This window comes from Schistocerca cancellata, chromosome 2 (assembly GCF_023864275.1).
Source record: "Schistocerca cancellata isolate TAMUIC-IGC-003103 chromosome 2, iqSchCanc2.1, whole genome shotgun sequence".
NCBI lineage: Eukaryota > Metazoa > Arthropoda > Insecta > Orthoptera > Acrididae > Schistocerca > Schistocerca cancellata.
In genome coordinates, this window is record NC_064627.1 from 786,419,394 (window position 1) to 786,440,545 (window position 21,152).

At 49.4% G+C, this 21,152-nt stretch overlaps 28 non-coding genes across 28 annotated transcripts; 14 read left to right on the plus strand and 14 right to left on the minus strand.

The window, feature by feature from the left end:
* The first annotated feature begins 814 nt into the window (after positions 1 to 814).
* Positions 815 to 886, plus strand: Trnap-ugg (transfer RNA proline (anticodon UGG)). The gene has a single exon. It is a non-coding gene; the product is annotated as a tRNA-Pro (tRNA).
* Positions 887 to 1,522: 636 nt separating this feature from the next.
* Trnav-uac (transfer RNA valine (anticodon UAC)) lies at positions 1,523 to 1,595 on the minus strand. The gene has a single exon. It is a non-coding gene; the product is annotated as a tRNA-Val (tRNA).
* A 234-nt stretch (positions 1,596 to 1,829) lies between these two features.
* On the plus strand, positions 1,830 to 1,901 carry Trnap-cgg (transfer RNA proline (anticodon CGG)). Its single transcript has one exon. It is a non-coding gene; the product is annotated as a tRNA-Pro (tRNA).
* A 436-nt stretch (positions 1,902 to 2,337) lies between these two features.
* Positions 2,338 to 2,410, minus strand: Trnav-aac (transfer RNA valine (anticodon AAC)). Its single transcript has one exon. It is a non-coding gene; the product is annotated as a tRNA-Val (tRNA).
* A 1,476-nt stretch (positions 2,411 to 3,886) lies between these two features.
* Positions 3,887 to 3,958, plus strand: Trnap-ugg (transfer RNA proline (anticodon UGG)). The gene has a single exon. It is a non-coding gene; the product is annotated as a tRNA-Pro (tRNA).
* Positions 3,959 to 4,594: 636 nt separating this feature from the next.
* Positions 4,595 to 4,667, minus strand: Trnav-uac (transfer RNA valine (anticodon UAC)). Its single transcript has one exon. It is a non-coding gene; the product is annotated as a tRNA-Val (tRNA).
* Positions 4,668 to 4,901: 234 nt separating this feature from the next.
* Positions 4,902 to 4,973, plus strand: Trnap-cgg (transfer RNA proline (anticodon CGG)). The gene has a single exon. It is a non-coding gene; the product is annotated as a tRNA-Pro (tRNA).
* Positions 4,974 to 5,181: 208 nt separating this feature from the next.
* Trnav-aac (transfer RNA valine (anticodon AAC)) lies at positions 5,182 to 5,254 on the minus strand. Its single transcript has one exon. It is a non-coding gene; the product is annotated as a tRNA-Val (tRNA).
* A 1,500-nt stretch (positions 5,255 to 6,754) lies between these two features.
* Positions 6,755 to 6,826, plus strand: Trnap-ugg (transfer RNA proline (anticodon UGG)). Its single transcript has one exon. It is a non-coding gene; the product is annotated as a tRNA-Pro (tRNA).
* A 636-nt stretch (positions 6,827 to 7,462) lies between these two features.
* On the minus strand, positions 7,463 to 7,535 carry Trnav-uac (transfer RNA valine (anticodon UAC)). Its single transcript has one exon. It is a non-coding gene; the product is annotated as a tRNA-Val (tRNA).
* A 234-nt stretch (positions 7,536 to 7,769) lies between these two features.
* Trnap-cgg (transfer RNA proline (anticodon CGG)) lies at positions 7,770 to 7,841 on the plus strand. Its single transcript has one exon. It is a non-coding gene; the product is annotated as a tRNA-Pro (tRNA).
* Positions 7,842 to 8,277: 436 nt separating this feature from the next.
* Positions 8,278 to 8,350, minus strand: Trnav-aac (transfer RNA valine (anticodon AAC)). Its single transcript has one exon. It is a non-coding gene; the product is annotated as a tRNA-Val (tRNA).
* Positions 8,351 to 9,826: 1,476 nt separating this feature from the next.
* Positions 9,827 to 9,898, plus strand: Trnap-ugg (transfer RNA proline (anticodon UGG)). The gene has a single exon. It is a non-coding gene; the product is annotated as a tRNA-Pro (tRNA).
* Positions 9,899 to 10,534: 636 nt separating this feature from the next.
* On the minus strand, positions 10,535 to 10,607 carry Trnav-uac (transfer RNA valine (anticodon UAC)). Its single transcript has one exon. It is a non-coding gene; the product is annotated as a tRNA-Val (tRNA).
* Positions 10,608 to 10,841: 234 nt separating this feature from the next.
* Positions 10,842 to 10,913, plus strand: Trnap-cgg (transfer RNA proline (anticodon CGG)). The gene has a single exon. It is a non-coding gene; the product is annotated as a tRNA-Pro (tRNA).
* A 436-nt stretch (positions 10,914 to 11,349) lies between these two features.
* Trnav-aac (transfer RNA valine (anticodon AAC)) lies at positions 11,350 to 11,422 on the minus strand. Its single transcript has one exon. It is a non-coding gene; the product is annotated as a tRNA-Val (tRNA).
* A 1,500-nt stretch (positions 11,423 to 12,922) lies between these two features.
* Positions 12,923 to 12,994, plus strand: Trnap-ugg (transfer RNA proline (anticodon UGG)). Its single transcript has one exon. It is a non-coding gene; the product is annotated as a tRNA-Pro (tRNA).
* Positions 12,995 to 13,630: 636 nt separating this feature from the next.
* Positions 13,631 to 13,703, minus strand: Trnav-uac (transfer RNA valine (anticodon UAC)). Its single transcript has one exon. It is a non-coding gene; the product is annotated as a tRNA-Val (tRNA).
* A 234-nt stretch (positions 13,704 to 13,937) lies between these two features.
* Positions 13,938 to 14,009, plus strand: Trnap-cgg (transfer RNA proline (anticodon CGG)). Its single transcript has one exon. It is a non-coding gene; the product is annotated as a tRNA-Pro (tRNA).
* A 436-nt stretch (positions 14,010 to 14,445) lies between these two features.
* On the minus strand, positions 14,446 to 14,518 carry Trnav-aac (transfer RNA valine (anticodon AAC)). Its single transcript has one exon. It is a non-coding gene; the product is annotated as a tRNA-Val (tRNA).
* Positions 14,519 to 16,018: 1,500 nt separating this feature from the next.
* Positions 16,019 to 16,090, plus strand: Trnap-ugg (transfer RNA proline (anticodon UGG)). The gene has a single exon. It is a non-coding gene; the product is annotated as a tRNA-Pro (tRNA).
* A 636-nt stretch (positions 16,091 to 16,726) lies between these two features.
* Positions 16,727 to 16,799, minus strand: Trnav-uac (transfer RNA valine (anticodon UAC)). The gene has a single exon. It is a non-coding gene; the product is annotated as a tRNA-Val (tRNA).
* A 234-nt stretch (positions 16,800 to 17,033) lies between these two features.
* On the plus strand, positions 17,034 to 17,105 carry Trnap-cgg (transfer RNA proline (anticodon CGG)). The gene has a single exon. It is a non-coding gene; the product is annotated as a tRNA-Pro (tRNA).
* Positions 17,106 to 17,541: 436 nt separating this feature from the next.
* Trnav-aac (transfer RNA valine (anticodon AAC)) lies at positions 17,542 to 17,614 on the minus strand. Its single transcript has one exon. It is a non-coding gene; the product is annotated as a tRNA-Val (tRNA).
* A 1,500-nt stretch (positions 17,615 to 19,114) lies between these two features.
* Positions 19,115 to 19,186, plus strand: Trnap-ugg (transfer RNA proline (anticodon UGG)). The gene has a single exon. It is a non-coding gene; the product is annotated as a tRNA-Pro (tRNA).
* A 636-nt stretch (positions 19,187 to 19,822) lies between these two features.
* Positions 19,823 to 19,895, minus strand: Trnav-uac (transfer RNA valine (anticodon UAC)). Its single transcript has one exon. It is a non-coding gene; the product is annotated as a tRNA-Val (tRNA).
* Positions 19,896 to 20,129: 234 nt separating this feature from the next.
* Positions 20,130 to 20,201, plus strand: Trnap-cgg (transfer RNA proline (anticodon CGG)). The gene has a single exon. It is a non-coding gene; the product is annotated as a tRNA-Pro (tRNA).
* Positions 20,202 to 20,637: 436 nt separating this feature from the next.
* Trnav-aac (transfer RNA valine (anticodon AAC)) lies at positions 20,638 to 20,710 on the minus strand. The gene has a single exon. It is a non-coding gene; the product is annotated as a tRNA-Val (tRNA).
* Positions 20,711 to 21,152: the final 442 nt, after the last annotated feature.

Sequence of the window (21,152 nt, forward strand, 5' to 3'; positions counted from 1 at the left end):
TTTTGCTCACTGCTCTCGACTTCTCTTAACCCCGAGCCACCACTAGCCGAAAATTCCGCACTGCTATCTGGTCAATCTGCAGAGCTCGATGAAGGCGTCGCGGTCGTTCCTGAGCTGATGAAACGGCCGAATCTGTAGTTGTTCCCAGATCTCTTCCACAACAACGGCCTCCCAGACGCTTGGATTACAGGAGTACGCCACTGCTCCCAGCCGGAGAACTGCATTTGAAAGCGTAATAACATGAGCTACACGTAACTCCGATTTCTGTGTCTGACCTACTTTTAATGAAACTGTCGTCGATTTACTTACTACTATCGCTGCTGGACGAAGCAGATCAGGTGAAAACCATCAGTATTCTTGTAACGAAGAGGTAATGGAAATTTAGGTAAAACAATATCAAAAAAAGTTGTGTGGTGGAGCGACACGTACAGTTGGCTCTTCCTAGATGATCATTGCTGCACGGAATAATTGTTAAGGCACCGACGCCTTCAGGAGTGGTCTTCTGGAAGTTTTGCTTGCAGTATATTCCGCAATCTTTTCGTTATGAGTTGGTGTTTCGGATTCCCGATGTTCTTTTGTTTAGTGCATTTGCCTTCCCTTGACACTGAGAAAGCACATGACGAAAGTGAAACACCACCGTCTGTTCATCTGCAGAGCGCGATGAAATTATTCACTCTATATTCATTGCCTTTCATATTCTTCCCATCAGTGGTGAGCGCTGCCTTCAGAAAGCGCTTTTGTTTCTGATTTACATGGAAGTTAGTGTTCCTCGGAGCTGGACTGCTTGGGATTAGCTTCATTGCTACTGGCAGGTGGCTCGTTGGTCTAGGGGTATGATTCCTGCTTTGGGTGCAGGAGGTCCCGGGTTCAAATCCCGGACGAGCCCTACCGTTTTGACCGTGCTGAAGAGTAGGTGGAGCTCACCCACGTTTGCAGCTCTGCAATGAAGAATAGATGCCTGCCGCAGCACGCTTTGTGTAGCACTACGGTGATGAAGGGACCGTTTGATATGGCAAGAATCTGACACCAGTAAATTACATGGGTCGATTGCTGTAGAAGAGCCGACAGTAATCTTGCATGCAACGGAAAACAAAGGTTGTCTTTGCAGAACATGTGCACCGTGAGTGGAGACGAACCTCAATCGTGGAGCAGTCTACCTTCATCTGGTTAGCGACGACAACAACCAAAGGGTGGGATACAAGACTGAGCGTAGTTAAGAGTTTCTCACTATTAGTTACGTTCACACTTCAACGGAGCTGTGACAAGGCGAGTGCAGTGAGCTCAGGAAAGCCAGTATGAAGCGCACTTGAAGTAGTCCTGAAGAAATGGATTATAAACTTTGCCGGCCAGAATGGAGCTACGAGCGTTCTGAGTTACTGAATACCGGTACACTATGGGAGCAAGAGCATTTGACAGTAAAATGAAGCGATATCCGTGTAGCACACGACATTTATTATCCATGCATACGCAGACGTGACGTTATCTCGGAAATGGAATCCGAAAAGGGGTTTAAAAAAAGTCGTGTTTCCGCCCGGGATCGAACCGGGAACCTTCTGCGCGTAAAGCAGACGTGATAACCGCTACACCACGGAAACGACGGCTCTTCGGCTGTTCTGCCTAGAAACCCGTAGTGGCAACAGATTTTTCCTGCGTAAGCAAAGGCATCGCCTACGAGCTCCCTCCGATTCTAGAAGTTGCTATTGTAAAAGACATCGATGAAAACAATCAAACCGCAACAGCCAGGGAAAACGCTGGGTGAGCGGCAGCTCTGCATGGTGATACCAAGAACGGAGGCGTCAGTCATGTGCAGCGCTTAGACGCTACGAACAGGCTCGTTGGTCTAGGGGTATGATTCCTGCTTCGGGTGCAGGAGGTCCCGGGTTCAAATCCCGGACGAGCCCTTGCGTTTTGTGCAAACGTGTGGCAACTACCGTCATGCCGGCGGCTGTTCCGCGCATTTCCAGCCCTCCAGGTAAGCACAAAAACCAAGTAGCCGGTTCTGAAAGAGTTTCATGTATCATCTGAGCCCTGGTGGTGGGCCGTTTGAAATTGATTTAAATGGTCACAGTAGAGATTGTAGCAAGGGTCTTGTTGAGTGCGACGAAAAAGTGTTTCCGCCCGGAATCTAACCGGGGACCTTCTGCGTGTTAGGCAACTACCGTCATGCCGGCGGCTGTTCCGCGCATTTCCAGCCCTCCAGGTAAGCACAAAAACCAAGTAGCCGGTTCTGAAAGAGTTTCATGTATCATCTGAGCCCTGGTGGTGGGCCGTTTGAAATTGATTTAAATGGTCACAGTAGAGATTGTAGCAAGGGTCTTGTTGAGTGCGACGAAAAAGTGTTTCCGCCCGGAATCTAACCGGGGACCTTCTGCGTGTTAGGCAGACGTGATAACCGCTACACCACGGAAACTGCTACGCTCTGTGCTCCACATCTGACACAACTTGTAGGACGATCGCAACTTTGGCGTAAAAATCACTTTGCGGAAACGCACAATGCAGGTATTTCGCATTCGTATGCAACAATCGACAGCACCCTTGCCTGTCTGAATGCCATCACGAATGAGAGCCCAAGAAGTCGTCGGAAATGCTCGCGGCCGAGTCCTCAGCAGCATCAGCTTCTCATTCTTTCCATACGAGGTACCGTCAATTCGCGCAGTCGCTATTGCAAATGATGTCACCAAAAGCAATCACTTCGTTAGCGGCGAGGAGCCCGGGCACCAGCAGCTCCGACAGGCCACCGCTGGCGCGCCGGCGCCCGGACCCACGACCGTCAATGACGCTGCAGTCGATGCACTTCTTAATATCGCTTTTGGAAGAAGGAAACCAGGTGTAAATCACACAGTATTTCACTGATGATCTGGAAACGCAAGTTTAGAATAAGTAGAACATTATATAAAATGTGTTGTGTGGTCGAGCGACACCCACGCCTCGCTCTCGCCAGATTATCGTTGCTGCACGGAATGATTGTCAAGGCACCGACGGCTTCAGAGTTCGTCTTCTCGAAGTTTTGCTTTTGCAGTACATTCCGCAATCTTTTCGTTATGAGTCGTCTGTTTCGGTTTCCCGATGTAGTTTTGCTCACTGCTCTCGACTTCTCTTAACCCCGAGCCACCACTAGCCGAAAATTCCGCACTGCTATCTGGTCAATCTGCAGAGCTCGATGAAGGCGTCGCGGTCGTTCCTGAGCTGATGAAACGGCCGAATCTGTAGTTGTTCCCAGATCTCTTCCACAACAACGGCCTCCCAGACGCTTGGATTACAGGAGTACGCCACTGCTCCCAGCCGGAGAACTGCATTTGAAAGCGTAATAACATGAGCTACACGTAACTCCGATTTCTGTGTCTGACCTACTTTTAATGAAACTGTCGTCGATTTACTTACTACTATCGCTGCTGGACGAAGCAGATCAGGTGAAAACCATCAGTATTCTTGTAACGAAGAGGTAATGGAAATTTAGGTAAAACAATATCAAAAAAAGTTGTGTGGTGGAGCGACACGTACAGTTGGCTCTTCCTAGATGATCATTGCTGCACGGAATAATTGTTAAGGCACCGACGCCTTCAGGAGTGGTCTTCTGGAAGTTTTGCTTGCAGTATATTCCGCAATCTTTTCGTTATGAGTTGGTGTTTCGGATTCCCGATGTTCTTTTGTTTAGTGCATTTGCCTTCCCTTGACACTGAGAAAGCACATGACGAAAGTGAAACACCACCGTCTGTTCATCTGCAGAGCGCGATGAAATTATTCACTCTATATTCATTGCCTTTCATATTCTTCCCATCAGTGGTGAGCGCTGCCTTCAGAAAGCGCTTTTGTTTCTGATTTACATGGAAGTTAGTGTTCCTCGGAGCTGGACTGCTTGGGATTAGCTTCATTGCTACTGGCAGGTGGCTCGTTGGTCTAGGGGTATGATTCCTGCTTTGGGTGCAGGAGGTCCCGGGTTCAAATCCCGGACGAGCCCTACCGTTTTGACCGTGCTGAAGAGTAGGTGGAGCTCACCCACGTTTGCAGCTCTGCAATGAAGAATAGATGCCTGCCGCAGCACGCTTTGTGTAGCACTACGGTGATGAAGGGACCGTTTGATATGGCAAGAATCTGACACCAGTAAATTACATGGGTCGATTGCTGTAGAAGAGCCGACAGTAATCTTGCATGCAACGGAAAACAAAGGTTGTCTTTGCAGAACATGTGCACCGTGAGTGGAGACGAACCTCAATCGTGGAGCAGTCTACCTTCATCTGGTTAGCGACGACAACAACCAAAGGGTGGGATACAAGACTGAGCGTAGTTAAGAGTTTCTCACTATTAGTTACGTTCACACTTCAACGGAGCTGTGACAAGGCGAGTGCAGTGAGCTCAGGAAAGCCAGTATGAAGCGCACTTGAAGTAGTCCTGAAGAAATGGATTATAAACTTTGCCGGCCAGAATGGAGCTACGAGCGTTCTGAGTTACTGAATACCGGTACACTATGGGAGCAAGAGCATTTGACAGTAAAATGAAGCGATATCCGTGTAGCACACGACATTTATTATCCATGCATACGCAGACGTGACGTTATCTCGGAAATGGAATCCGAAAAGGGGTTTAAAAAAAGTCGTGTTTCCGCCCGGGATCGAACCGGGGACCTTCTGCGTGTAAAGCAGACGTGATAACCGCTACACCACGGAAACGACGGCTCTTCGGCTGTTCTGCCTAGAAACCCGTAGTGGCAACAGATTTTTCCTGCGTAAGCAAAGGCATCGCCTACGAGCTCCCTCCGATTCTAGAAGTTGCTATTGTAAAAGACATCGATGAAAACAATCAAACCGCAACAGCCAGGGAAAACGCTGGGTGAGCGGCAGCTCTGCATGGTGATACCAAGAACGGAGGCGTCAGTCATGTGCAGCGCTTAGACGCTACGAACAGGCTCGTTGGTCTAGGGGTATGATTCCTGCTTCGGGTGCAGGAGGTCCCGGGTTCAAATCCCGGACGAGCCCTTGCGTTTTGTGCAAACGTGTGGCAACTACCGTCATGCCGGCGGCTGTTCCGCGCATTTCCAGCCCTCCAGGTAAGCACAAAAACCAAGTAGCCGGTTCTGAAAGAGTTTCATGTATCATCTGAGCCCTGGTGGTGGGCCGTTTGAAATTGATTGAAATGGTCACAGTAGAGATTGTAGCAAGGGTCTTGTTGAGTGCGACGAAAAAGTGTTTCCGCCCGGAATCGAACCGGGGACCTTCTGCGTGTTAGGCAGACGTGATAACCGCTACACCACGTAAACTGCTACGCTCTGTGCTCCACATCCGACACAACTTGTAGGACGATCGCAACTTTGGCGTAAAAATCACTTTGCGGAAACGCACAATGCAGGTATTTCGCATTCGTATGCAACAATCGACAGCACCCTTGCCTGTCTGAAATCCATCACGAATGAGAGCCCAAGAAGTCGTCGGAAATGCTCGCGGCCGAGTCCTCAGCAGCATCAGCTTCTCATTCTTTCCATACGAGGTACCGTCAATTCGCGCAGTCGCTATTGCAAATGATGTCACCAAAAGCAATCACTTCGTTAGCGGCGAGGAGCCCGGGCTCAGCGGTAGCTCTACATGGAGGCACCAGCAGCTCCGACAGGCCACCGCTGGCGCGCCGGCGCCCGGACCCACGACCGTCAATGACGCTGCAGTCGATGCACTTCTTAATATCGCTTTTGGAAGAAGGAAACCAGGTGTAAATCACACAGTATTTCACTGATGATCTGGAAACGCAAGTTTAGAATAAGTAGAACATTATATAAAATGTGTTGTGTGGTCGAGCGACACCCACGCCTCGCTCTCGCCAGATTATCGTTGCTGCACGGAATGATTGTCAAGGCACCGACGGCTTCATAGTTCGTCTTCTCGAAGTTTTGCTTTTGCAGTACATTCCGCAATCTTTTCGTTATGAGTCGTCTGTTTCGGTTTCCCGATGTAGTTTTGCTCACTGCTCTCGACTTCTCTTAACCCCGAGCCACCACTAGCCGAAAATTCCGCACTGCTATCTGGTCAATCTGCAGAGCTCGATGAAGGCGTCGCGGTCGTTCCTGAGCTGATGAAACGGCCGAATCTGTAGTTGTTCCCAGATCTCTTCCACAACAACGGCCTCCCAGACGCTTGGATTACAGGAGTACGCCACTGCTCCCAGCCGGAGAACTGCATTTGAAAGCGTAATAACATGAGCTACACGTAACTCCGATTTCTGTGTCTGACCTACTTTTAATGAAACTGTCGTCGATTTACTTACTACTATCGCTGCTGGACGAAGCAGATCAGGTGAAAACCATCAGTATTCTTGTAACGAAGAGGTAATGGAAATTTAGGTAAAACAATATCAAAAAAAGTTGTGTGGTGGAGCGACACGTACAGTTGGCTCTTCCTAGATGATCATTGCTGCACGGAATAATTGTTAAGGCACCGACGCCTTCAGGAGTGGTCTTCTGGAAGTTTTGCTTGCAGTATATTCCGCAATCTTTTCGTTATGAGTTGGTGTTTCGGATTCCCGATGTTCTTTTGTTTAGTGCATTTGCCTTCCCTTGACACTGAGAAAGCACATGACGAAAGTGAAACACCACCGTCTGTTCATCTGCAGAGCGCGATGAAATTATTCACTCTATATTCATTGCCTTTCATATTCTTCCCATCAGTGGTGAGCGCTGCCTTCAGAAAGCGCTTTTGTTTCTGATTTACATGGAAGTTAGTGTTCCTCGGAGCTGGACTGCTTGGGATTAGCTTCATTGCTACTGGCAGGTGGCTCGTTGGTCTAGGGGTATGATTCCTGCTTTGGGTGCAGGAGGTCCCGGGTTCAAATCCCGGACGAGCCCTACCGTTTTGACCGTGCTGAAGAGTAGGTGGAGCTCACCCACGTTTGCAGCTCTGCAATGAAGAATAGATGCCTGCCGCAGCACGCTTTGTGTAGCACTACGGTGATGAAGGGACCGTTTGATATGGCAAGAATCTGACACCAGTAAATTACATGGGTCGATTGCTGTAGAAGAGCCGACAGTAATCTTGCATGCAACGGAAAACAAAGGTTGTCTTTGCAGAACATGTGCACCGTGAGTGGAGACGAACCTCAATCGTGGAGCAGTCTACCTTCATCTGGTTAGCGACGACAACAACCAAAGGGTGGGATACAAGACTGAGCGTAGTTAAGAGTTTCTCACTATTAGTTACGTTCACACTTCAACGGAGCTGTGACAAGGCGAGTGCAGTGAGCTCAGGAAAGCCAGTATGAAGCGCACTTGAAGTAGTCCTGAAGAAATGGATTATAAACTTTGCCGGCCAGAATGGAGCTACGAGCGTTCTGAGTTACTGAATACCGGTACACTATGGGAGCAAGAGCATTTGACAGTAAAATGAAGCGATATCCGTGTAGCACACGACATTTATTATCCATGCATACGCAGACGTGACGTTATCTCGGAAATGGAATCCGAAAAGGGGTTTAAAAAAAGTCGTGTTTCCGCCCGGGATCGAACCGGGAACCTTCTGCGCGTAAAGCAGACGTGATAACCGCTACACCACGGAAACGACGGCTCTTCGGCTGTTCTGCCTAGAAACCCGTAGTGGCAACAGATTTTTCCTGCGTAAGCAAAGGCATCGCCTACGAGCTCCCTCCGATTCTAGAAGTTGCTATTGTAAAAGACATCGATGAAAACAATCAAACCGCAACAGCCAGGGAAAACGCTGGGTGAGCGGCAGCTCTGCATGGTGATACCAAGAACGGAGGCGTCAGTCATGTGCAGCGCTTAGACGCTACGAACAGGCTCGTTGGTCTAGGGGTATGATTCCTGCTTCGGGTGCAGGAGGTCCCGGGTTCAAATCCCGGACGAGCCCTTGCGTTTTGTGCAAACGTGTGGCAACTACCGTCATGCCGGCGGCTGTTCCGCGCATTTCCAGCCCTCCAGGTAAGCACAAAAACCAAGTAGCCGGTTCTGAAAGAGTTTCATGTATCATCTGAGCCCTGGTGGTGGGCCGTTTGAAATTGATTTAAATGGTCACAGTAGAGATTGTAGCAAGGGTCTTGTTGAGTGCGACGAAAAAGTGTTTCCGCCCGGAATCTAACCGGGGACCTTCTGCGTGTTAGGCAACTACCGTCATGCCGGCGGCTGTTCCGCGCATTTCCAGCCCTCCAGGTAAGCACAAAAACCAAGTAGCCGGTTCTGAAAGAGTTTCATGTATCATCTGAGCCCTGGTGGTGGGCCGTTTGAAATTGATTTAAATGGTCACAGTAGAGATTGTAGCAAGGGTCTTGTTGAGTGCGACGAAAAAGTGTTTCCGCCCGGAATCTAACCGGGGACCTTCTGCGTGTTAGGCAGACGTGATAACCGCTACACCACGGAAACTGCTACGCTCTGTGCTCCACATCTGACACAACTTGTAGGACGATCGCAACTTTGGCGTAAAAATCACTTTGCGGAAACGCACAATGCAGGTATTTCGCATTCGTATGCAACAATCGACAGCACCCTTGCCTGTCTGAATGCCATCACGAATGAGAGCCCAAGAAGTCGTCGGAAATGCTCGCGGCCGAGTCCTCAGCAGCATCAGCTTCTCATTCTTTCCATACGAGGTACCGTCAATTCGCGCAGTCGCTATTGCAAATGATGTCACCAAAAGCAATCACTTCGTTAGCGGCGAGGAGCCCGGGCACCAGCAGCTCCGACAGGCCACCGCTGGCGCGCCGGCGCCCGGACCCACGACCGTCAATGACGCTGCAGTCGATGCACTTCTTAATATCGCTTTTGGAAGAAGGAAACCAGGTGTAAATCACACAGTATTTCACTGATGATCTGGAAACGCAAGTTTAGAATAAGTAGAACATTATATAAAATGTGTTGTGTGGTCGAGCGACACCCACGCCTCGCTCTCGCCAGATTATCGTTGCTGCACGGAATGATTGTCAAGGCACCGACGGCTTCAGAGTTCGTCTTCTCGAAGTTTTGCTTTTGCAGTACATTCCGCAATCTTTTCGTTATGAGTCGTCTGTTTCGGTTTCCCGATGTAGTTTTGCTCACTGCTCTCGACTTCTCTTAACCCCGAGCCACCACTAGCCGAAAATTCCGCACTGCTATCTGGTCAATCTGCAGAGCTCGATGAAGGCGTCGCGGTCGTTCCTGAGCTGATGAAACGGCCGAATCTGTAGTTGTTCCCAGATCTCTTCCACAACAACGGCCTCCCAGACGCTTGGATTACAGGAGTACGCCACTACTCCCAGCCGGAGAACTGCATTTGAAAGCGTAATAACATGAGCTACACGTAACTCCGATTTCTGTGTCTGACCTACTTTTAATGAAACTGTCGTCGATTTACTTACTACTATCGCTGCTGGACGAAGCAGATCAGGTGAAAACCATCAGTATTCTTGTAACGAAGAGGTAATGGAAATTTAGGTAAAACAATATCAAAAAAAGTTGTGTGGTGGAGCGACACGTACAGTTGGCTCTTCCTAGATGATCATTGCTGCACGGAATAATTGTTAAGGCACCGACGCCTTCAGGAGTGGTCTTCTGGAAGTTTTGCTTGCAGTATATTCCGCAATCTTTTCGTTATGAGTTGGTGTTTCGGATTCCCGATGTTCTTTTGTTTAGTGCATTTGCCTTCCCTTGACACTGAGAAAGCACATGACGAAAGTGAAACACCACCGTCTGTTCATCTGCAGAGCGCGATGAAATTATTCACTCTATATTCATTGCCTTTCATATTCTTCCCATCAGTGGTGAGCGCTGCCTTCAGAAAGCGCTTTTGTTTCTGATTTACATGGAAGTTAGTGTTCCTCGGAGCTGGACTGCTTGGGATTAGCTTCATTGCTACTGGCAGGTGGCTCGTTGGTCTAGGGGTATGATTCCTGCTTTGGGTGCAGGAGGTCCCGGGTTCAAATCCCGGACGAGCCCTACCGTTTTGACCGTGCTGAAGAGTAGGTGGAGCTCACCCACGTTTGCAGCTCTGCAATGAAGAATAGATGCCTGCCGCAGCACGCTTTGTGTAGCACTACGGTGATGAAGGGACCGTTTGATATGGCAAGAATCTGACACCAGTAAATTACATGGGTCGATTGCTGTAGAAGAGCCGACAGTAATCTTGCATGCAACGGAAAACAAAGGTTGTCTTTGCAGAACATGTGCACCGTGAGTGGAGACGAACCTCAATCGTGGAGCAGTCTACCTTCATCTGGTTAGCGACGACAACAACCAAAGGGTGGGATACAAGACTGAGCGTAGTTAAGAGTTTCTCACTATTAGTTACGTTCACACTTCAACGGAGCTGTGACAAGGCGAGTGCAGTGAGCTCAGGAAAGCCAGTATGAAGCGCACTTGAAGTAGTCCTGAAGAAATGGATTATAAACTTTGCCGGCCAGAATGGAGCTACGAGCGTTCTGAGTTACTGAATACCGGTACACTATGGGAGCAAGAGCATTTGACAGTAAAATGAAGCGATATCCGTGTAGCACACGACATTTATTATCCATGCATACGCAGACGTGACGTTATCTCGGAAATGGAATCCGAAAAGGGGTTTAAAAAAAGTCGTGTTTCCGCCCGGGATCGAACCGGGGACCTTCTGCGTGTAAAGCAGACGTGATAACCGCTACACCACGGAAACGACGGCTCTTCGGCTGTTCTGCCTAGAAACCCGTAGTGGCAACAGATTTTTCCTGCGTAAGCAAAGGCATCGCCTACGAGCTCCCTCCGATTCTAGAAGTTGCTATTGTAAAAGACATCGATGAAAACAATCAAACCGCAACAGCCAGGGAAAACGCTGGGTGAGCGGCAGCTCTGCATGGTGATACCAAGAACGGAGGCGTCAGTCATGTGCAGCGCTTAGACGCTACGAACAGGCTCGTTGGTCTAGGGGTATGATTCCTGCTTCGGGTGCAGGAGGTCCCGGGTTCAAATCCCGGACGAGCCCTTGCGTTTTGTGCAAACGTGTGGCAACTACCGTCATGCCGGCGGCTGTTCCGCGCATTTCCAGCCCTCCAGGTAAGCACAAAAACCAAGTAGCCGGTTCTGAAAGAGTTTCATGTATCATCTGAGCCCTGGTGGTGGGCCGTTTGAAATTGATTTAAATGGTCACAGTAGAGATTGTAGCAAGGGTCTTGTTGAGTGCGACGAAAAAGTGTTTCCGCCCGGAATCTAACCGGGGACCTTCTGCGTGTTAGGCAACTACCGTCATGCCGGCGGCTGTTCCGCGCATTTCCAGCCCTCCAGGTAAGCACAAAAACCAAGTAGCCGGTTCTGAAAGAGTTTCATGTATCATCTGAGCCCTGGTGGTGGGCCGTTTGAAATTGATTTAAATGGTCACAGTAGAGATTGTAGCAAGGGTCTTGTTGAGTGCGACGAAAAAGTGTTTCCGCCCGGAATCTAACCGGGGACCTTCTGCGTGTTAGGCAGACGTGATAACCGCTACACCACGGAAACTGCTACGCTCTGTGCTCCACATCTGACACAACTTGTAGGACGATCGCAACTTTGGCGTAAAAATCACTTTGCGGAAACGCACAATGCAGGTATTTCGCATTCGTATGCAACAATCGACAGCACCCTTGCCTGTCTGAATGCCATCACGAATGAGAGCCCAAGAAGTCGTCGGAAATGCTCGCGGCCGAGTCCTCAGCAGCATCAGCTTCTCATTCTTTCCATACGAGGTACCGTCAATTCGCGCAGTCGCTATTGCAAATGATGTCACCAAAAGCAATCACTTCGTTAGCGGCGAGGAGCCCGGGCTCAGCGGTAGCTCTACATGGAGGCACCAGCAGCTCCGACAGGCCACCGCTGGCGCGCCGGCGCCCGGACCCACGACCGTCAATGACGCTGCAGTCGATGCACTTCTTAATATCGCTTTTGGAAGAAGGAAACCAGGTGTAAATCACACAGTATTTCACTGATGATCTGGAAACGCAAGTTTAGAATAAGTAGAACATTATATAAAATGTGTTGTGTGGTCGAGCGACACCCACGCCTCGCTCTCGCCAGATTATCGTTGCTGCACGGAATGATTGTCAAGGCACCGACGGCTTCAGAGTTCGTCTTCTCGAAGTTTTGCTTTTGCAGTACATTCCGCAATCTTTTCGTTATGAGTCGTCTGTTTCGGTTTCCCGATGTAGTTTTGCTCACTGCTCTCGACTTCTCTTAACCCCGAGCCACCACTAGCCGAAAATTCCGCACTGCTATCTGGTCAATCTGCAGAGCTCGATGAAGGCGTCGCGGTCGTTCCTGAGCTGATGAAACGGCCGAATCTGTAGTTGTTCCCAGATCTCTTCCACAACAACGGCCTCCCAGACGCTTGGATTACAGGAGTACGCCACTGCTCCCAGCCGGAGAACTGCATTTGAAAGCGTAATAACATGAGCTACACGTAACTCCGATTTCTGTGTCTGACCTACTTTTAATGAAACTGTCGTCGATTTACTTACTACTATCGCTGCTGGACGAAGCAGATCAGGTGAAAACCATCAGTATTCTTGTAACGAAGAGGTAATGGAAATTTAGGTAAAACAATATCAAAAAAAGTTGTGTGGTGGAGCGACACGTACAGTTGGCTCTTCCTAGATGATCATTGCTGCACGGAATAATTGTTAAGGCACCGACGCCTTCAGGAGTGGTCTTCTGGAAGTTTTGCTTGCAGTATATTCCGCAATCTTTTCGTTATGAGTTGGTGTTTCGGATTCCCGATGTTCTTTTGTTTAGTGCATTTGCCTTCCCTTGACACTGAGAAAGCACATGACGAAAGTGAAACACCACCGTCTGTTCATCTGCAGAGCGCGATGAAATTATTCACTCTATATTCATTGCCTTTCATATTCTTCCCATCAGTGGTGAGCGCTGCCTTCAGAAAGCGCTTTTGTTTCTGATTTACATGGAAGTTAGTGTTCCTCGGAGCTGGACTGCTTGGGATTAGCTTCATTGCTACTGGCAGGTGGCTCGTTGGTCTAGGGGTATGATTCCTGCTTTGGGTGCAGGAGGTCCCGGGTTCAAATCCCGGACGAGCCCTACCGTTTTGACCGTGCTGAAGAGTAGGTGGAGCTCACCCACGTTTGCAGCTCTGCAATGAAGAATAGATGCCTGCCGCAGCACGCTTTGTGTAGCACTACGGTGATGAAGGGACCGTTTGATATGGCAAGAATCTGACACCAGTAAATTACATGGGTCGATTGCTGTAGAAGAGCCGACAGTAATCTTGCATGCAACGGAAAACAAAGGTTGTCTTTGCAGAACATGTGCACCGTGAGTGGAGACGAACCTCAATCGTGGAGCAGTCTACCTTCATCTGGTTAGCGACGACAACAACCAAAGGGTGGGATACAAGACTGAGCGTAGTTAAGAGTTTCTCACTATTAGTTACGTTCACACTTCAACGGAGCTGTGACAAGGCGAGTGCAGTGAGCTCAGGAAAGCCAGTATGAAGCGCACTTGAAGTAGTCCTGAAGAAATGGATTATAAACTTTGCCGGCCAGAATGGAGCTACGAGCGTTCTGAGTTACTGAATACCGGTACACTATGGGAGCAAGAGCATTTGACAGTAAAATGAAGCGATATCCGTGTAGCACACGACATTTATTATCCATGCATACGCAGACGTGACGTTATCTCGGAAATGGAATCCGAAAAGGGGTTTAAAAAAAGTCGTGTTTCCGCCCGGGATCGAACCGGGAACCTTCTGCGCGTAAAGCAGACGTGATAACCGCTACACCACGGAAACGACGGCTCTTCGGCTGTTCTGCCTAGAAACCCGTAGTGGCAACAGATTTTTCCTGCGTAAGCAAAGGCATCGCCTACGAGCTCCCTCCGATTCTAGAAGTTGCTATTGTAAAAGACATCGATGAAAACAATCAAACCGCAACAGCCAGGGAAAACGCTGGGTGAGCGGCAGCTCTGCATGGTGATACCAAGAACGGAGGCGTCAGTCATGTGCAGCGCTTAGACGCTACGAACAGGCTCGTTGGTCTAGGGGTATGATTCCTGCTTCGGGTGCAGGAGGTCCCGGGTTCAAATCCCGGACGAGCCCTTGCGTTTTGTGCAAACGTGTGGCAACTACCGTCATGCCGGCGGCTGTTCCGCGCATTTCCAGCCCTCCAGGTAAGCACAAAAACCAAGTAGCCGGTTCTGAAAGAGTTTCATGTATCATCTGAGCCCTGGTGGTGGGCCGTTTGAAATTGATTTAAATGGTCACAGTAGAGATTGTAGCAAGGGTCTTGTTGAGTGCGACGAAAAAGTGTTTCCGCCCGGAATCTAACCGGGGACCTTCTGCGTGTTAGGCAACTACCGTCATGCCGGCGGCTGTTCCGCGCATTTCCAGCCCTCCAGGTAAGCACAAAAACCAAGTAGCCGGTTCTGAAAGAGTTTCATGTATCATCTGAGCCCTGGTGGTGGGCCGTTTGAAATTGATTTAAATGGTCACAGTAGAGATTGTAGCAAGGGTCTTGTTGAGTGCGACGAAAAAGTGTTTCCGCCCGGAATCTAACCGGGGACCTTCTGCGTGTTAGGCAGACGTGATAACCGCTACACCACGGAAACTGCTACGCTCTGTGCTCCACATCTGACACAACTTGTAGGACGATCGCAACTTTGGCGTAAAAATCACTTTGCGGAAACGCACAATGCAGGTATTTCGCATTCGTATGCAACAATCGACAGCACCCTTGCCTGTCTGAATGCCATCACGAATGAGAGCCCAAGAAGTCGTCGGAAATGCTCGCGGCCGAGTCCTCAGCAGCATCAGCTTCTCATTCTTTCCATACGAGGTACCGTCAATTCGCGCAGTCGCTATTGCAAATGATGTCACCAAAAGCAATCACTTCGTTAGCGGCGAGGAGCCCGGGCTCAGCGGTAGCTCTACATGGAGGCACCAGCAGCTCCGACAGGCCACCGCTGGCGCGCCGGCGCCCGGACCCACGACCGTCAATGACGCTGCAGTCGATGCACTTCTTAATATCGCTTTTGGAAGAAGGAAACCAGGTGTAAATCACACAGTATTTCACTGATGATCTGGAAACGCAAGTTTAGAATAAGTAGAACATTATATAAAATGTGTTGTGTGGTCGAGCGACACCCACGCCTCGCTCTCGCCAGATTATCGTTGCTGCACGGAATGATTGTCAAGGCACCGACGGCTTCAGAGTTCGTCTTCTCGAAGTTTTGCTTTTGCAGTACATTCCGCAATCTTTTCGTTATGAGTCGTCTGTTTCGGTTTCCCGATGTAGTTTTGCTCACTGCTCTCGACTTCTCTTAACCCCGAGCCACCACTAGCCGAAAATTCCGCACTGCTATCTGGTCAATCTGCAGAGCTCGATGAAGGCGTCGCGGTCGTTCCTGAGCTGATGAAACGGCCGAATCTGTAGTTGTTCCCAGATCTCTTCCACAACAACGGCCTCCCAGACGCTTGGATTACAGGAGTACGCCACTGCTCCCAGCCGGAGAACTGCATTTGAAAGCGTAATAACATGAGCTACACGTAACTCCGATTTCTGTGTCTGACCTACTTTTAATGAAACTGTCGTCGATTTACTTACTACTATCGCTGCTGGACGAAGCAGATCAGGTGAAAACCATCAGTATTCTTGTAACGAAGAGGTAATGGAAATTTAGGTAAAACAATATCAAAAAAAGTTGTGTGGTGGAGCGACACGTACAGTTGGCTCTTCCTAGATGATCATTGCTGCACGGAATAATTGTTAAGGCACCGACGCCTTCAGGAGTGGTCTTCTGGAAGTTTTGCTTGCAGTATATTCCGCAATCTTTTCGTTATGAGTTGGTGTTTCGGATTCCCGATGTTCTTTTGTTTAGTGCATTTGCCTTCCCTTGACACTGAGAAAGCACATGACGAAAGTGAAACACCACCGTCTGTTCATCTGCAGAGCGCGATGAAATTATTCACTCTATATTCATTGCCTTTCATATTCTTCCCATCAGTGGTGAGCGCTGCCTTCAGAAAGCGCTTTTGTTTCTGATTTACATGGAAGTTAGTGTTCCTCGGAGCTGGACTGCTTGGGATTAGCTTCATTGCTACTGGCAGGTGGCTCGTTGGTCTAGGGGTATGATTCCTGCTTTGGGTGCAGGAGGTCCCGGGTTCAAATCCCGGACGAGCCCTACCGTTTTGACCGTGCTGAAGAGTAGGTGGAGCTCACCCACGTTTGCAGCTCTGCAATGAAGAATAGATGCCTGCCGCAGCACGCTTTGTGTAGCACTACGGTGATGAAGGGACCGTTTGATATGGCAAGAATCTGACACCAGTAAATTACATGGGTCGATTGCTGTAGAAGAGCCGACAGTAATCTTGCATGCAACGGAAAACAAAGGTTGTCTTTGCAGAACATGTGCACCGTGAGTGGAGACGAACCTCAATCGTGGAGCAGTCTACCTTCATCTGGTTAGCGACGACAACAACCAAAGGGTGGGATACAAGACTGAGCGTAGTTAAGAGTTTCTCACTATTAGTTACGTTCACACTTCAACGGAGCTGTGACAAGGCGAGTGCAGTGAGCTCAGGAAAGCCAGTATGAAGCGCACTTGAAGTAGTCCTGAAGAAATGGATTATAAACTTTGCCGGCCAGAATGGAGCTACGAGCGTTCTGAGTTACTGAATACCGGTACACTATGGGAGCAAGAGCATTTGACAGTAAAATGAAGCGATATCCGTGTAGCACACGACATTTATTATCCATGCATACGCAGACGTGACGTTATCTCGGAAATGGAATCCGAAAAGGGGTTTAAAAAAAGTCGTGTTTCCGCCCGGGATCGAACCGGGGACCTTCTGCGTGTAAAGCAGACGTGATAACCGCTACACCACGGAAACGACGGCTCTTCGGCTGTTCTGCCTAGAAACCCGTAGTGGCAACAGATTTTTCCTGCGTAAGCAAAGGCATCGCCTACGAGCTCCCTCCGATTCTAGAAGTTGCTATTGTAAAAGACATCGATGAAAACAATCAAACCGCAACAGCCAGGGAAAACGCTGGGTGAGCGGCAGCTCTGCATGGTGATACCAAGAACGGAGGCGTCAGTCATGTGCAGCGCTTAGACGCTACGAACAGGCTCGTTGGTCTAGGGGTATGATTCCTGCTTCGGGTGCAGGAGGTCCCGGGTTCAAATCCCGGACGAGCCCTTGCGTTTTGTGCAAACGTGTGGCAACTACCGTCATGCCGGCGGCTGTTCCGCGCATTTCCAGCCCTCCAGGTAAGCACAAAAACCAAGTAGCCGGTTCTGAAAGAGTTTCATGTATCATCTGAGCCCTGGTGGTGGGCCGTTTGAAATTGATTTAAATGGTCACAGTAGAGATTGTAGCAAGGGTCTTGTTGAGTGCGACGAAAAAGTGTTTCCGCCCGGAATCTAACCGGGGACCTTCTGCGTGTTAGGCAACTACCGTCATGCCGGCGGCTGTTCCGCGCATTTCCAGCCCTCCAGGTAAGCACAAAAACCAAGTAGCCGGTTCTGAAAGAGTTTCATGTATCATCTGAGCCCTGGTGGTGGGCCGTTTGAAATTGATTTAAATGGTCACAGTAGAGATTGTAGCAAGGGTCTTGTTGAGTGCGACGAAAAAGTGTTTCCGCCCGGAATCTAACCGGGGACCTTCTGCGTGTTAGGCAGACGTGATAACCGCTACACCACGGAAACTGCTACGCTCTGTGCTCCACATCTGACACAACTTGTAGGACGATCGCAACTTTGGCGTAAAAATCACTTTGCGGAAACGCACAATGCAGGTATTTCGCATTCGTATGCAACAATCGACAGCACCCTTGCCTGTCTGAATGCCATCACGAATGAGAGCCCAAGAAGTCGTCGGAAATGCTCGCGGCCGAGTCCTCAGCAGCATCAGCTTCTCATTCTTTCCATACGAGGTACCGTCAATTCGCGCAGTCGCTATTGCAAATGATGTCACCAAAAGCAATCACTTCGTTAGCGGCGAGGAGCCCGGGCTCAGCGGTAGCTCTACATGGAGGCACCAGCAGCTCCGACAGGCCACCGCTGGCGCGCCGGCGCCCGGACCCACGACCGTCAATGACGCTGCAGTCGATGCACTTCTTAATATCGCTTTTGGAAGAAGGAAACCAGGTGTAAATCACACAGTATTTCACTGATGATCTGGAAACGCAAGTTTAGAATAAGTAGAACATTATATAAAATGTGTTGTGTGGTCGAGCGACACCCACGCCTCGCTCTCGCCAGATTATCGTTGCTGCACGGAATGATTGTCAAGGCACCGACGGCTTCAGAGTTCGTCTTCTCGAAGTTTTGCTTTTGCAGTACATTCCGCAATCTTTTCGTTATGAGTCGTCTGTTTCGGTTTCCCGATGTAGTTTTGCTCACTGCTCTCGACTTCTCTTAACCCCGAGCCACCACTAGCCGAAAATTCCGCACTGCTATCTGGTCAATCTGCAGAGCTCGATGAAGGCGTCGCGGTCGTTCCTGAGCTGATGAAACGGCCGAATCTGTAGTTGTTCCCAGATCTCTTCCACAACAACGGCCTCCCAGACGCTTGGATTACAGGAGTACGCCACTGCTCCCAGCCGGAGAACTGCATTTGAAAGCGTAATAACATGAGCTACACGTAACTCCGATTTCTGTGTCTGACCTACTTTTAATGAAACTGTCGTCGATTTACTTACTACTATCGCTGCTGGACGAAGCAGATCAGGTGAAAACCATCAGTATTCTTGTAACGAAGAGGTAATGGAAATTTAGGTAAAACAATATCAAAAAAAGTTGTGTGGTGGAGCGACACGTACAGTTGGCTCTTCCTAGATGATCATTGCTGCACGGAATAATTGTTAAGGCACCGACGCCTTCAGGAGTGGTCTTCTGGAAGTTTTGCTTGCAGTATATTCCGCAATCTTTTCGTTATGAGTTGGTGTTTCGGATTCCCGATGTTCTTTTGTTTAGTGCATTTGCCTTCCCTTGACACTGAGAAAGCACATGACGAAAGTGAAACACCACCGTCTGTTCATCTGCAGAGCGCGATGAAATTATTCACTCTATATTCATTGCCTTTCATATTCTTCCCATCAGTGGTGAGCGCTGCCTTCAGAAAGCGCTTTTGTTTCTGATTTACATGGAAGTTAGTGTTCCTCGGAGCTGGACTGCTTGGGATTAGCTTCATTGCTACTGGCAGGTGGCTCGTTGGTCTAGGGGTATGATTCCTGCTTTGGGTGCAGGAGGTCCCGGGTTCAAATCCCGGACGAGCCCTACCGTTTTGACCGTGCTGAAGAGTAGGTGGAGCTCACCCACGTTTGCAGCTCTGCAATGAAGAATAGATGCCTGCCGCAGCACGCTTTGTGTAGCACTACGGTGATGAAGGGACCGTTTGATATGGCAAGAATCTGACACCAGTAAATTACATGGGTCGATTGCTGTAGAAGAGCCGACAGTAATCTTGCATGCAACGGAAAACAAAGGTTGTCTTTGCAGAACATGTGCACCGTGAGTGGAGACGAACCTCAATCGTGGAGCAGTCTACCTTCATCTGGTTAGCGACGACAACAACCAAAGGGTGGGATACAAGACTGAGCGTAGTTAAGAGTTTCTCACTATTAGTTACGTTCACACTTCAACGGAGCTGTGACAAGGCGAGTGCAGTGAGCTCAGGAAAGCCAGTATGAAGCGCACTTGAAGTAGTCCTGAAGAAATGGATTATAAACTTTGCCGGCCAGAATGGAGCTACGAGCGTTCTGAGTTACTGAATACCGGTACACTATGGGAGCAAGAGCATTTGACAGTAAAATGAAGCGATATCCGTGTAGCACACGACATTTATTATCCATGCATACGCAGACGTGACGTTATCTCGGAAATGGAATCCGAAAAGGGGTTTAAAAAAAGTCGTGTTTCCGCCCGGGATCGAACCGGGAACCTTCTGCGCGTAAAGCAGACGTGATAACCGCTACACCACGGAAACGACGGCTCTTCGGCTGTTCTGCCTAGAAACCCGTAGTGGCAACAGATTTTTCCTGCGTAAGCAAAGGCATCGCCTACGAGCTCCCTCCGATTCTAGAAGTTGCTATTGTAAAAGACATCGATGAAAACAATCAAACCGCAACAGCCAGGGAAAACGCTGGGTGAGCGGCAGCTCTGCATGGTGATACCAAGAACGGAGGCGTCAGTCATGTGCAGCGCTTAGACGCTACGAACAGGCTCGTTGGTCTAGGGGTATGATTCCTGCTTCGGGTGCAGGAGGTCCCGGGTTCAAATCCCGGACGAGCCCTTGCGTTTTGTGCAAACGTGTGGCAACTACCGTCATGCCGGCGGCTGTTCCGCGCATTTCCAGCCCTCCAGGTAAGCACAAAAACCAAGTAGCCGGTTCTGAAAGAGTTTCATGTATCATCTGAGCCCTGGTGGTGGGCCGTTTGAAATTGATTTAAATGGTCACAGTAGAGATTGTAGCAAGGGTCTTGTTGAGTGCGACGAAAAAGTGTTTCCGCCCGGAATCTAACCGGGGACCTTCTGCGTGTTAGGCAACTACCGTCATGCCGGCGGCTGTTCCGCGCATTTCCAGCCCTCCAGGTAAGCACAAAAACCAAGTAGCCGGTTCTGAAAGAGTTTCATGTATCATCTGAGCCCTGGTGGTGGGCCGTTTGAAATTGATTTAAATGGTCACAGTAGAGATTGTAGCAAGGGTCTTGTTGAGTGCGACGAAAAAGTGTTTCCGCCCGGAATCTAACCGGGGACCTTCTGCGTGTTAGGCAGACGTGATAACCGCTACACCACGGAAACTGCTACGCTCTGTGCTCCACATCTGACACAACTTGTAGGACGATCGCAACTTTGGCGTAAAAATCACTTTGCGGAAACGCACAATGCAGGTATTTCGCATTCGTATGCAACAATCGACAGCACCCTTGCCTGTCTGAATGCCATCACGAATGAGAGCCCAAGAAGTCGTCGGAAATGCTCGCGGCCGAGTCCTCAGCAGCATCAGCTTCTCATTCTTTCCATACGAGGTACCGTCAATTCGCGCAGTCGCTATTGCAAATGATGTCACCAAAAGCAATCACTTCGTTAGCGGCGAGGAGCCCGGGCTCAGCGGTAGCTCTACATGGAGGCACCAGCAGCTCCGACAGGCCACCGCTGGCGCGCCGGCGCCCGGACCCACGACCGTCAATGACGCTGCAGTCGATGCACTTCTTAATATCGCTTTTGGAAGAAGGAAACCAGG